Consider the following 13,046-nt stretch of genomic DNA (forward strand, 5'->3'; position numbering starts at 1 on the left):
TGGTGACAGAAATTAGAAAGTATGGGGGCTCTGGTATGTATGCCCATCCCGATCTAACACCTGGGCCCTGATCCATCTGACTCAGGAATGCACAACAAAGTATTCATTCTTTTGCTAATAATCCCACCATTTATTGACCCTGTACTCTTTGATCATGTGGCCTGAGATAGATCTTGACCTCCTGGGATATAGCCACTCAATAACCACTGCAAAATTATGTCTAATTATGTTCCTTATAATACTGGTGAGAGAAATAGCTCTATGATGCAGATCTAGGATTGCTCTTAAGGAGCCTAGGTAATAAAAAACTCTCTGGCTTTGAAAAGAAAGACCTAGGTCTGATACAAGCTCTATCATATTATTTTTCTTAATTATAAAAATACATGAAATTGAAAAAATAACAGATGCCTATAATCTACATTTACTAAATGTTAATATTTTATATACTTTTTTAGACTTCATTTAAAGAAATTACAGATAGAGAAGCTAAAATTCTCCTACTTTATCTTATATACCTTCCTTGCACTCTGAGAATAATTACTCTCCTGAAGTTGGTACATATTATTCCCATGTACACTTTCTATGTCTACTACTTACACATGTGCCTATAAACAATAAATAGTAGTATCTTTCATGTTTTAAATTTTACATAGTGTACTCCCACATAAATTATTTTGAAAATTATCTTTGCACATTATATAGTGAAAATTACTAAAGCTGATATTTATAGATGTGGTTCATTCATTTAAATTGTTGTATAGCATGTCATCTTATGGCCATGTTAACATTTGTCTGTTACTCTATGAATAGATGTAGAGGCTATTTGTAGGTTTGAGGGGATTTGTTGTTGCTTTTTTCGCTATTACAATGTTGTAATAAATATTCTTACACAAATCTCTTCATACTTATATGCAGGAGTTTCTTTAAAGGCATATACAATTTCCGTTTTGTGATTACTTGATAGGTGAAACATCATCTGTTTATCAGTTATTCCAAATTCTTCCATTGTAAATTGACTATTCATAGTGTTTATCGCATTTTCTATAGGACCATCTATTTTTTTCTTAGTTGATTTGTATGTGCTCTTAATTTCTTCTGCCTATTAATCCTTTGTCAATTATATGGTTTGGTAACATCTTCTTTAGAACTGTGGCTAATTTCACTTTATTGTGGTGCCTTTTATTCTAAAGAATGCCAACATTTTTTAGCTTTATGAATTTGGATTAAACCATTACAACTACATTTAGCCATTTATAAAATGATTAAAATAATGCCTTCTTCACAAAATTGTTGTGAATAAAAATAATGAAATAATACAAGCACAGGGCCAGAAAACATACAATAAATAAATAGCTTTCTTCCTGTGGCCCTACACTTAGAAGGGTAAAAAAGAGCCCAAAACTATTCAAATATGTTCATTGAGTTATGATGAAACTATTTGAATGCTTGAACCAAAGGATAACTTGACTAGATTATATAATTCACTTAATAAATATTTACTGAAGGGGCTGGGGCTATGGCTCAGTGGTAGAGTGCTTGTCTCACACGTGTGAGGCACTGGGCTTGATCCTTAGCACCACATAAACATAAATAAATAATATATTAAAAATATTTTTGCTGAAACTTTCCTATGTTCCAGGCATAGAAATATAATGGGAAGCAAAACATACCAATGCTTGTCTAGTGGGAGAGATAGGCAAACAAATTATTACTTATTACAAAATCAGGATGAAGAAAACAAAGACCACATATGGGGACTATAGTGGGGTACAAGCTCAGATTGGGTGGTTAGAGAAATCCCACCATGGAGGTAACCGGAAAAGAAACCATGAAGAATTAAGAAGGGAAGTTGTGTGAAGCAAGTATGAACAAAGGCCCTGGGACCCTGGCATATTTATCAATTAAAGACAGTGAGGGAAGAAAACCACAAGAGTAATAATCAGAGGGAGATCCAGAAGCTAGATAATGACCTTGGAGGGCACAATAAGGATTGCAGATTTTATTCTATGTACAATGGGACACCCTTGAAGGGCTTTGAGCAGAGAAGTGATGTGTTATAATTTATATTTTTAAAAGATCCATTAAATTACAGAATGGATAAAAGGCTAAAAAAGTGTAGGAGAGGAAGTAGGGTGACCATAACAGGCTGCTGCCTTTGTTGCACTGAAGCTTTATAAAACCAGTCTGGTAATTTTCCCAGCACTCATAAAATAAGTTACCCTGAATTGAAATCTCAAATGCAGAGAATGATGTTATTTTTATTTACTCTTACTGGACAATCCATGTTCAATTCAAACCCATGAAAACATAAAAAACAGTGGCAAAAAACAAGTGATAAAACAATAGTGCTGAACTTGTTTACCTATCATTTGAACTAGCCAGTTTGTGCATTTTTCTTTGGTTTACAGAAATCAAGGATTATTTATGATGTTTGCTACTTATAGATTTTTTTTAAGTGTCAAATGGCTTGGGCAAAAACAGTCATTTGCCAGTGATTGGTTTTTTTGGTCATCATTACTTGGTGACAGGGAGAGGTCATACCTGACCTCTCCTCTCAAGAAATCCTGGCTATCTGATAATGAATTTTTCCCAATTCTCTCTCACTCTCCAAGGTGTTCTAATTGATTTTTCTCCATGTTGTTTAGAATCTAAGGCTACTTAATTAATGGGTTTCTTTTACACAAATAGAAAAAACTCAGCATGACCAAAGTCAGACTGGTCAACAGCTCAGCTCTTCCCTGCCTCCCAGCTAGAACACCTTATTAAGTCGGATTCCCCTGCCAGTCTACAGATTCTTCACATTGTGTTCAAAAAAGTATCTCCTTGTGCATTGAAATCACTGGTTTTGTTTCTTAGTAAATTACTCATAAATCAGATTTTCCCAAATTTTTATGGGAAAATGAATCATGTAAAGATTGAGTTAAAATACAGATTTGGATTTAGTAGAACTGGGATGAGAGCCAAGATTATGTATTTCCCAGGTTATGTTGTTGTTGATCTAAGGATTACACTCAAGTGACAAGGTCCTAGACTGAAGGCAATCATATCTTGAAACATTATTGAAAATATGAGTATATATTTTCATATATAATGTATATTTATATTGTTTCCCAGAGGAATAGAACAGTAGATTTTATAGTTCTATAAATAAATATATTATATATAAATTAAGAAATTTATTTTTTTAAAGAAATTAGTTTACATGGATATAGAGGCTAAGAAGTTCCATGATTTTGCCTACTATAAGCTGCAGACTCAAGAAAACCAGTTATGGAGTTCCAGTTCAAGTTCAAAGGCCTGGAAACCAGGGTTGCTGATGTTAGTTTAATTCCTAGACCTAGAGGAGGAGAAGACTGATGTCCCAGCTCAATCAGTTAGGCAAAGAGCAAGAATTCCTTCCTCCACATTCTGTTCTATTAGGAACCTCAGCTAACTGGATGAGGCCCACATATATTGGGGAGGGCAATTTGTTTTACTCAGTCCATTGATTCAAATGCTAATCTCTTCTGGAAATACCCTTATAGAAATATCCAGAAGTAATGTTTCATCAAATATCTGGAAAGCTATCAGTCATGTTAATACATAAAATTACCTATCACAATATTATGTGTGTTTGTGTTTATATATATTTGTATTTATATATGTATATATTTACATATGTGTATATATTCATACATATATGTATGTATATTTATATGTATATATGCATACATTATACATACTTATATACATATAAATAATTACATACATGTAAATACATATAAATATTCATATACATATATATATATTAGAATATTTATATGTAAATAATATATAAAATACACTAAAATATACATATATACACATAATTATTCACAATATATTTAGAACACCAACTACTTGAGGATATGTGTCAAATAGCTTGGGTAAAAGCACCATGATTTGTCTTTGACCATCATTATTTGGCTACATAGAAAGATCATATATATCCAATCAACTTCTAGTCCCCCCGCCTTATAATAAAATATGATGTTAAAACAAAAAAAAAATCATATATAAACTTTCAAGGTAAAAACCTAAAAATATATTATTTAAGAATGATGTACATAATAATAATTCACTGCTTTAAATTAATAACCTAAATAGCCATTTTCTACTATATGAGAAAAGAAGAAATTTTATTTGTCTTTGATGGAACTTCCTCAAGGTCAGTAGATCACAATGTTAAATGTGTTAAATCATTAGCCCTGGTTTTCAAAGTGTACTCTCAGAATCTTCAGCATCAGAACACCTAGAAACTTGTTTAAATTCCAAATTTCAGGCCCCACCCCAGAACTACTGAATCAAAATTGCTGTTAATAGGACCCAGATACCTGTGTTTTCATAAATCCCCAAGTGATTCTGAATTTTGAGACCCATAGTTCTAGAGGTCTGGTTACTTTATTTCAAGCTAAAACACTCATGATTTTCTTGAATTCACTATATAGGACAATTTTTTGTAAAGCCTTATACCCCTATAAACTCCATTTCATAGTGTTTTGCACATATTAATTAATTAATTAAATCTTAGCATAAGGGAGATTAGTTTAATTCCAACAATTTACAATACACTATGTCTTCGTTCTTTACTAACAGCAACTATTAGCTATTCATTGCATGAAGAAGAAATCCCAAAATGTGACATAGACATTAACATTTAAAATTTTAGGCAATTTATAGCAAGGAGTAAGCTCTCAAGAGGCCAACTTGATATTGCTTTGAGGGCCACTTCTCAATTTCCTATACAAAGAATATCTAGGCATTGTTCTTTCCTCATCTCAAAGTTTATTCCTCCTGGGAAGAATCCATATGAACCATGCCTTCTATATAATTGACTATTTATATGCAGCTATTACTGGCAAACTTTACCCTCATGAGAGCTACTAACCTACCCAAGCCCCATTTTTGGGGTACATTATGAAGAAATATCACCAGATGAGTATCTAACTATCAAAAAACTACAGGCTGATTTTCTTTTTTAAAAATATTTTTTCAGTTGTAAATGGACACAATGCCTTTATTTTATTTATTTATTTATTTTTATGTGGTGCTGAGGATAGGATCGAACCCAGTGCCTCACACATGCTAGGTGAGCACTCTACCACTGAACCACAACCCCAGCCTTACAGGTTGGTTTTCTTAAGCCTTCTATAAGAATATTGTCAGCAGGTCTATATTTAGTTCTAGACCCCACCAAAACAATAGCACCAATAAAAACCCCTCAACTCCTCATACATAATTGGTAAATTCCAGTAAATTATAAGTGGGAAAGTGCTCCTGGGTTTATATTGTCACATCTAGTGCTGTCAGTGATCTTAAAATATCTAGAAAAAGTTTCATGTCATCATCTAGAATTAGAATCTATAACATTTCAATATCAGATATACTTAATAAATCACAAATGTTCCTGCATTGCAACTTAATCTGGACTTTGTTGCAAATTGTTTTTCATATCCTAACTTTTGCTCACTATTTATGTTTTCGATATTTTTGTCTGATTTATATATATATATATACACATATATATATATATATATATACTCATCAAAAACATTAATCTCCTGAGAATGAACATATTAAATAGCCAGATTAAGATGGTAAATTAATGTAGCAGCTTTCATAAGAATATAAAAAAGTCTTAATAAAGAATTTAAGCAAAATTACTAATAAATTTATGATGGCTAATTTTATTTTTGATGTACTCTTGCTTTTGTTTTTATATACTTTATTAAAATTTTATGTATTTATGGGATACTATGTGGTGTTTTGATACATGTGTATGTTGTATAATACTGAAATCAGGGTAAGCATATGTCTCCTAAAACCTTTATCATTTATTTCTGGGGAAAATATTCAATATTTTCTTTTACTGACAACATGTCTGGGCCATGGTACCCATACTTTTGGTCAAACATTATTATAGATGCTTCTGTGAAAGTAGTTTTTAGATGAGATTGACGCTTAAATCAGTGGACTTTGAATAAAGCAGATTACCCTCCATAATGTGGATGACCCTCAATCAATCAGTGGAAGGCTTCAAGAGAACAAATCTGACCTCCTTGGAGTAAGAAATACTTTAGCAAGTACACAACCTGTGGATTTGAACTGCAAATCATCTTTAAGTCTCCAGCCTACCAGTGTACTCCATCACATTTTGCATGTACCAAATGTCCACAATTCTGTGAGCTAACTCTTTAAAAATCATCTGAGATCCCTCTCTTTCATTCATGTTTATTTATGTCACATATATATGCACGTATGCAGATATACAATGCACATACATGTATATGTGCATATATATGGATGTATAAGCATGTATGTGTACATATAAACATAAACACACATATCCTGTTGGTTCTGTTTCTCTGGAGGACCCTCATTAATACAAATCTGTTAAAGAATAATTTTTAAAAACTCATATCTCTCACCAAAATATAAAATGCTTATGTCAAAAACTGTATTAACTCATTATAAATGAGAAAACTAGTAAGATATTACAACAGGTTAAACAAAAATTCAAACTATATAGTTGAATCAGAAGTAATAAAACGAATTTACAAATAAATGGACAGTTAGCTTTTTCCATGGACTAAAGATAATCTCCCCTGGACAGAATATGCATGTCTATAGAAAAGTATCACACAAAGTTATTGAACAGCTTAAAGATAATAAAAAGCGCAGAGTCATATACATTCAGATAATTGGAAAAGTAAGCTAGACAATGCCTTTTCACTGAAAAAATCCACTTTAAGGTCTTTCACATTTTTAATACTGATTTTCCAATGAGAGAGAAAAATCCAAATACATATTTATACAAAAGTTTGTGTATACACTCTCTCACATACATATATACACACACTTCTCAGGAAAATCATCTGTCTCATGCAACTGTTTTGAAAGCAGTGTAATGTACTTAGCAGGCAGTGATGCTCTCAATAAATATGTACTATTATTATATTTTTTCAATCAGATCTATTTCAAGATGTAAATAACATTTAGGGCCCAATCTCCCTCAATCTGAAATTTTGTTCTATCTTCTTCATTTCCTTTTCTTTCATTCTTTTCCCAATCAAAACCTGTACCCAGGAAAAAACAAAAAACTCTTTCACAATTAAATGAAAATATACATATGTTTTTCAGTGATGATAGAAGAGATAGCATTCAAATGAGGAAAAAAATCTTAAAGAAACAAAGTTCTAATGTTGGAATTTTAAACATTGACTCTGAAGATTTTGTTTTTAATTATATTTGTAGTTGTAGAGGGACAGAATGCCTTTATTTTATTTGTTTATCTTTTTTATGTGGTGCTGAGGATCAAATCCAGTGCCTCATGCATAATAGGCAAGCGCTCTATCACTGAACTACAGCCCCAGCCCTGAATCTGAAGTTTTGAAAGTATTTCAAAGTATTTCAAGAAAGCCTTCCTGAAATTCCTAAAATTACTTTGTAGAATGGTAAGTCCTTCTGCTCCTGTAAGAAAGCTAAGGCTTGTGAATTCCACATAGTATTTTTATATGCTCACACACATATCTATATGTATGCATACACATATACACTGATGATGTTAGCAAGAAATCATATGTACAACCTGACCTTTTCTTTTGGCACTTATGAAAAGCAATCTTCAAAATTCACCAGTTAGTATCCGTAAAGAGAAAACATACCCTGTAAAGCAATCACCCTGTTGTGTTGATCCATGTGCAATACCCCTCCCATAGAGAATTTCTTCCCTGAAAAAGAAATCAGTTTCTTAAAAATAAGATAGACTTTATCTGTTTGGTAAATGCTCAGCATGGGCCAGTGAGAAGAGAGGGATATAAATGCACTAAAAGCAACTGTGAGGACCTCCCATCTCCTTCAGTGTGTTGATACTTAATTTCTTGGTTTTCCACCTACTGCTGCCAAGAAAAAGGCCCCTCTTCTTCCTTGCCACCAAAAGAAAAGCTCATCAGTTTATCAAGATTTTTTCCCAGCTACAGAAGTTGAGAAAGTGAAATTTTATCTCCCTGACACATGTTGTTTTAGAAATAAATGGTTTCTATATTGCACATCATTATTCATATGCTGAACCTTTTGTTCTGAAACATCTGAAAAAAGGTTTGCAATTTGGATCATCCTTTATCATTGTGATATTTGTCCAGCTATGTTTAAGGAGTTCCACCTACAAAAATCTTTCAGAAAATATTCAGCAATAAGGCTTCAAGGAGAGCAGAGAGATTAAAAAAGCCTAATATTCTGTCCCTCAAAAGTTCAAATTAGATAAATAATGCATTTTACATATTTTTAAATTTCTAGTTGTAGATGAGCATAATACCTTTATCTTATTTACAATTATGTGGTACTGAGGATCTAAACCCAGTGCCTCACAGGTGCTAGGCAAGTGCTCTGCCACTGAACTACAGCCCCAGCCCACAGTTTACATATTAAATAGCAGTTTGAAAGTGCTGAATGTCCAGTAAAAATAATTGTTTCTAAAACTGGTAAAACATGGCTTTTCTTAGAAAAGTTCAGGCTTTTGTCTAAAATCAAAAATATATGGGTTTTAATTCTATGTTATTTAAACTGGGAATATATATATATATATATATATATATATATATATATATATATGTCATTATGTACAATTCAGGTTAGATTCGTAATAAAATTTCAAGTTCTATCTAGAATTGCACAACAGAATAAGGATTGTGGTATCATCAAAGAGTTCAAAAACAAGGACAAAGATGATAAAAGGGCCTTTATAATAAGATCTGTACAGAGAAACAATTTAAAAAATGAATGAGCAATTTAATAAGCAAATTTAATTGCTATATATGACAATCACTACCTAAGGAATAGTGACTCTATTTGAAAACATAAACCAAGCTTCAAAAAAGTATTAAATTGCAAACAAATGGATCAAGTTAGACAGAATTTTTTTTTCTCTGAACAAGATGATAAAACCTTAACTTACACTCTACAAAATAATGAGCATTTTTCCATAGATTTCATTGATACCTTCCATCCAGCAAATTTGCACCCACCACCTGTTATCTCAGTCTCCTCATCTTCTCCCTTCTCATTGCTTACTGTATTCCTGGCCTTGCTCTATCCTAAACCTCCAGACATAGTTCTATTTCAGAGCTTATCAATTACTGTTTCTTTCTGCCTGAAAATCTCTTCCTGCGCGGAGATGGCTTTGTGTCATTCCCACTACCCTTTCAGTGAAGGCTTTTCTGGCTGCCCTGTCTTTTAACAACTTCTATTACCTTTCTCTGATTTATTTATCCTTCTTGGCATATAATCACTGCCCAATATACTGAGTAGTATTCCATTATATGAAGGTATCAAATATTTTAAGCCATTAACCTAGTGAAGAAAATTTGGAATGTTTCTAGTTTTTGCTATTACAAAGCTGTTCATAGGAACATTCACAAACAACTTTTACTGTGAATACAAACCTGAATTTATCTAGAATAAATATGCTGAAACGGGATTACAAGGTCATACGTAAGAATATACTGATAAAGCAGAGCCGCCACCCGCGCCTGCAAGATAGGCAGACATGCGACCGACCAGCGGAGCAGGCCCAGTGGCCTGCCGGCATGATAGACACATCGCCCCAATTGGAGGAAGGTCCCAGCTGCCGCCCACAAGGTAGGCATACCGCACGTCCCAGAAAAGGGGCCCGGCGGCACTCCGGCCTAGTTGAAAGATCACCCCAATTGGAGGAGGGGCACAGCCACCGCCTGCGCCTGCAAGGTAGTCAGACCTGCAACCTGGAGAACAGGCCCAGCGGCCTGCCAGTGTGGTAGAAAGATCATCCCTATTGGAGGAGGGGCCCAGCCATTGCCCGCAAGGTAGGCAGACCACGCAACCTGGAGAAGGGGCCCAGCGGCCCGCCAGCGAGATAGACAGATCACCCCAATTGGAGGAGCAGCACAGCCGCTGCCCGCCTCTGCAAAGGGAGACTTTGCAACTATACAAGAGCAATATAAATATAAAGGGGGAAAATTCAATAACACAACAGTCTCACCAAGCAGAAAGAAACGCAAGCAGTATGAAAAGACAAGGAAAGAAGACCACAAGCAATGCAGGTCAACTCAACTTTAGAAGAGGTAATAGCTGCAGCAGATGGAATGTCAGATAAAGAATTCAGGATTTACATGCTTCAGATGATCTGGAGTCTCAAGGAAGACATTAGACAGTAAAATCAGACAATGAAAGATCACTTCGACAATGAGTTACGTAACAAATCCAAGAAGCAAAAGATCAACTATATAGGGAGATAGAGGTTATAAAAAACAAACAAACAGAAATCCTAGAAATGCAGGAAGAAATAAACCAACTTAAAAACTCAATGGAGAATACTACCAGCAGAGTAGAACACTTAGAAGATAGAACATCAGAAAATGAAGACAAAGTATTTCAACTTGAAAAGAACATAGACAGCTCAGCGAGACTGTTAAGAAACCACAAGCGGAACATCCAAGAAATATGGGATAACATAAAGAGACCAAACTTAAGAATCATTGGGATACAGGAAGGTATAGAGGTCCAAACCAAAGGAATGAGCAATCTGTTCAATGAAATAATACGAGAAAACTTCCCAGACTTGAAGAATGAGACAGAATCCCAAATCCTAGAAGCCTACAGGATGCCAAATGTGCAAAATCATAAGAGATCCACACCTAGACACATTATAATGAAGATGCCCAACATACAGAATAAGGAGAGAATTCTAAAAGCTTCAAGAGAAAGGAAGCAGATTACATTTAGGGGTAAACCAAACAGGATAACAGCTGATCTTTCAACACAGACTCTGAAAGCTAGAAGATACTGGAACAACATATTTCAAACACTGAAAGAAAATGGGTTCCAACCAAGAATTGTGTATCCAGCGAAATTAAGCTTCAGGATGGAAGAGGAAATTAAAACCTTTCACGATAAACAAAAGTTAAAAGAATTTGCAGCTAGAAAACCATCTCTTAAAACATCCTTGGCAAAACATTACAGGAAGAGGAAATGCAAAATAACAATGAAAACCAACAGTGGAAGGTAGTACAGTAAAGGGAAAAATAATCAAAGAGGAAAAACAAACCATGTTAAGTAACATAAATAAACAAATATGGCTGGAAGAACAATCCATATCTCAATAATAACCCTAAATGTTAACGGCTTAAACTCACCAATTAAGAGACACAGGCTAGTAGAATGGATCAAAAAAAAAAAAGATCCAACAATATGCTGCCTACAGGAGACACATTTGATAGGAAAAGACATACATAGACTGAAGGTGAAAGGTTGGGAAAAATCATATCACTCATATGGACTTCAGAAACAAGCAGGAGTGTCCATACTCATATCAAATAAAATAGATTTCAAGCCCAAGTTAATGAAAAGGGATAAAGAGGGACACTACATACTGCTCAAGGGAACCATACACCAACAAGACATAACAATCATAAATATATATGCTCCAAACAATGGTGCAGCTATGTTCATCAAACAAACTCTTCTCAAGTTCAAGAGTCTAATAGACCACCATACAATAATTATGGGAGACTTTAACACACCTCTCTCACCACTGGACAGATGTTCCAAAAAAAGCTGAACAAAGAAACTACAGAACTCACTAATACAATTAATAACCTAGACTTAATTGACATATATTGAATACACCACCCAACATCAGGCAGTTACACTTTTTTTCTCAGCAGCACATGGATCCTTCTCAAAAATAGATCATATATTATGTCACAGGGCAACTCTTAGACATTATAAATGAGTAGAGATAATACCATGCATCTTATCTAATCATAATGGAATGAAACTGGAAATCAACTATAAAAGAAGGAAGGAAAAATCATGCATCACTCGGAGAATGAACAATAGGTTACTGAATGATCAATGGGTTATAGAAGACATCAAGGAGGAAATTAAAAAATTCTTAGAGATAAATGAAAACACAGACACAACATATCGGAATCTATGGGACACAATGAAAGCAGTTCTAAGAGGAAAATTCATTGCTTGGAGTTCATTCCTTAAAAAAAGAAAAAAACAACAAATAAATGATCTCACACTTCATCTCAAAATCCTAGAAAAAGAAGAGCAAATCAACAGCAAAAGAAGTAGAAGGCAAGAAATAATTAAAATCAGAGCTGAAATTAATGAAATCAAAACAAAAGAAACAATTGAAAAAACTGACAAAAGTAAAAGTTGGTTCTTTGAAAAAATAAATAAGATTGACAGACCCTTAGCCATGCTAACGAAGAGAAGAAGAGAGAGAACTCAAATTCCTAGCATATGGGATGAAAAAGGCAATATCACAACAGACACTTCAGAAATACAGAAGTCAAATTATTTTGAATCCTTATACTCCAATAAAATAGAAGATAGTGAAGGCATCGATAAATTTCTTAAGTCATATGATCTACCCAGATTGAGTCAGGAGGATATAGACAACCTAAACAGACCAATATCAACTGAGAAAATAGAAGAAGCCATCAAAAGACTACCAACTAAGAAAAGCCCAGGACCGGATGGGTATACAGCAGAGTTTTACAAAACCTTTAAAGAAGAAATAATACCAATACTTTTCAAGCTATTCCAGGAAATAGAGAAAGAGGGAGAACTTCCAAATTCATTCTACGAGGCCAACATCACCCTGATTCCTAAACCAGACAAAGACACTTCAAAGAAAGAAAACTACAGACCAATATCTCTAATGAACCTAGATGCAAAAATCCTCAATATAATTCTGGCGAATCGGAATCAAAAACATCAAAAAAATTGTGCACCATGATCAAGTAGGATTCATCCCTGGGATGCAAGGCTGGTTCAATATACGGAAATCAATAAATGTTATTCACCACATCAATAGACTTAAAGATAAGAACCATATGATCATCTCGATAGATGCAGAAAAAGCATTCGACAAAGTACAGCATCCCTTTATGTTCAAAACTCTAGAAAAACTAGGGATAACAGAAACATACCTCAATATTGTAAAAGCTATCTATGCTAAGCCTCAGGCTAGCATCATT

This window comes from Marmota monax, unplaced genomic scaffold (genome assembly GCF_021218885.2).
Source record: "Marmota monax isolate L192 unplaced genomic scaffold, Marmota_monax_Labrador192_F-V1.1 WCK01_AAM20220418_F8-fsc00307, whole genome shotgun sequence".
NCBI lineage: Eukaryota > Metazoa > Chordata > Mammalia > Rodentia > Sciuridae > Marmota > Marmota monax.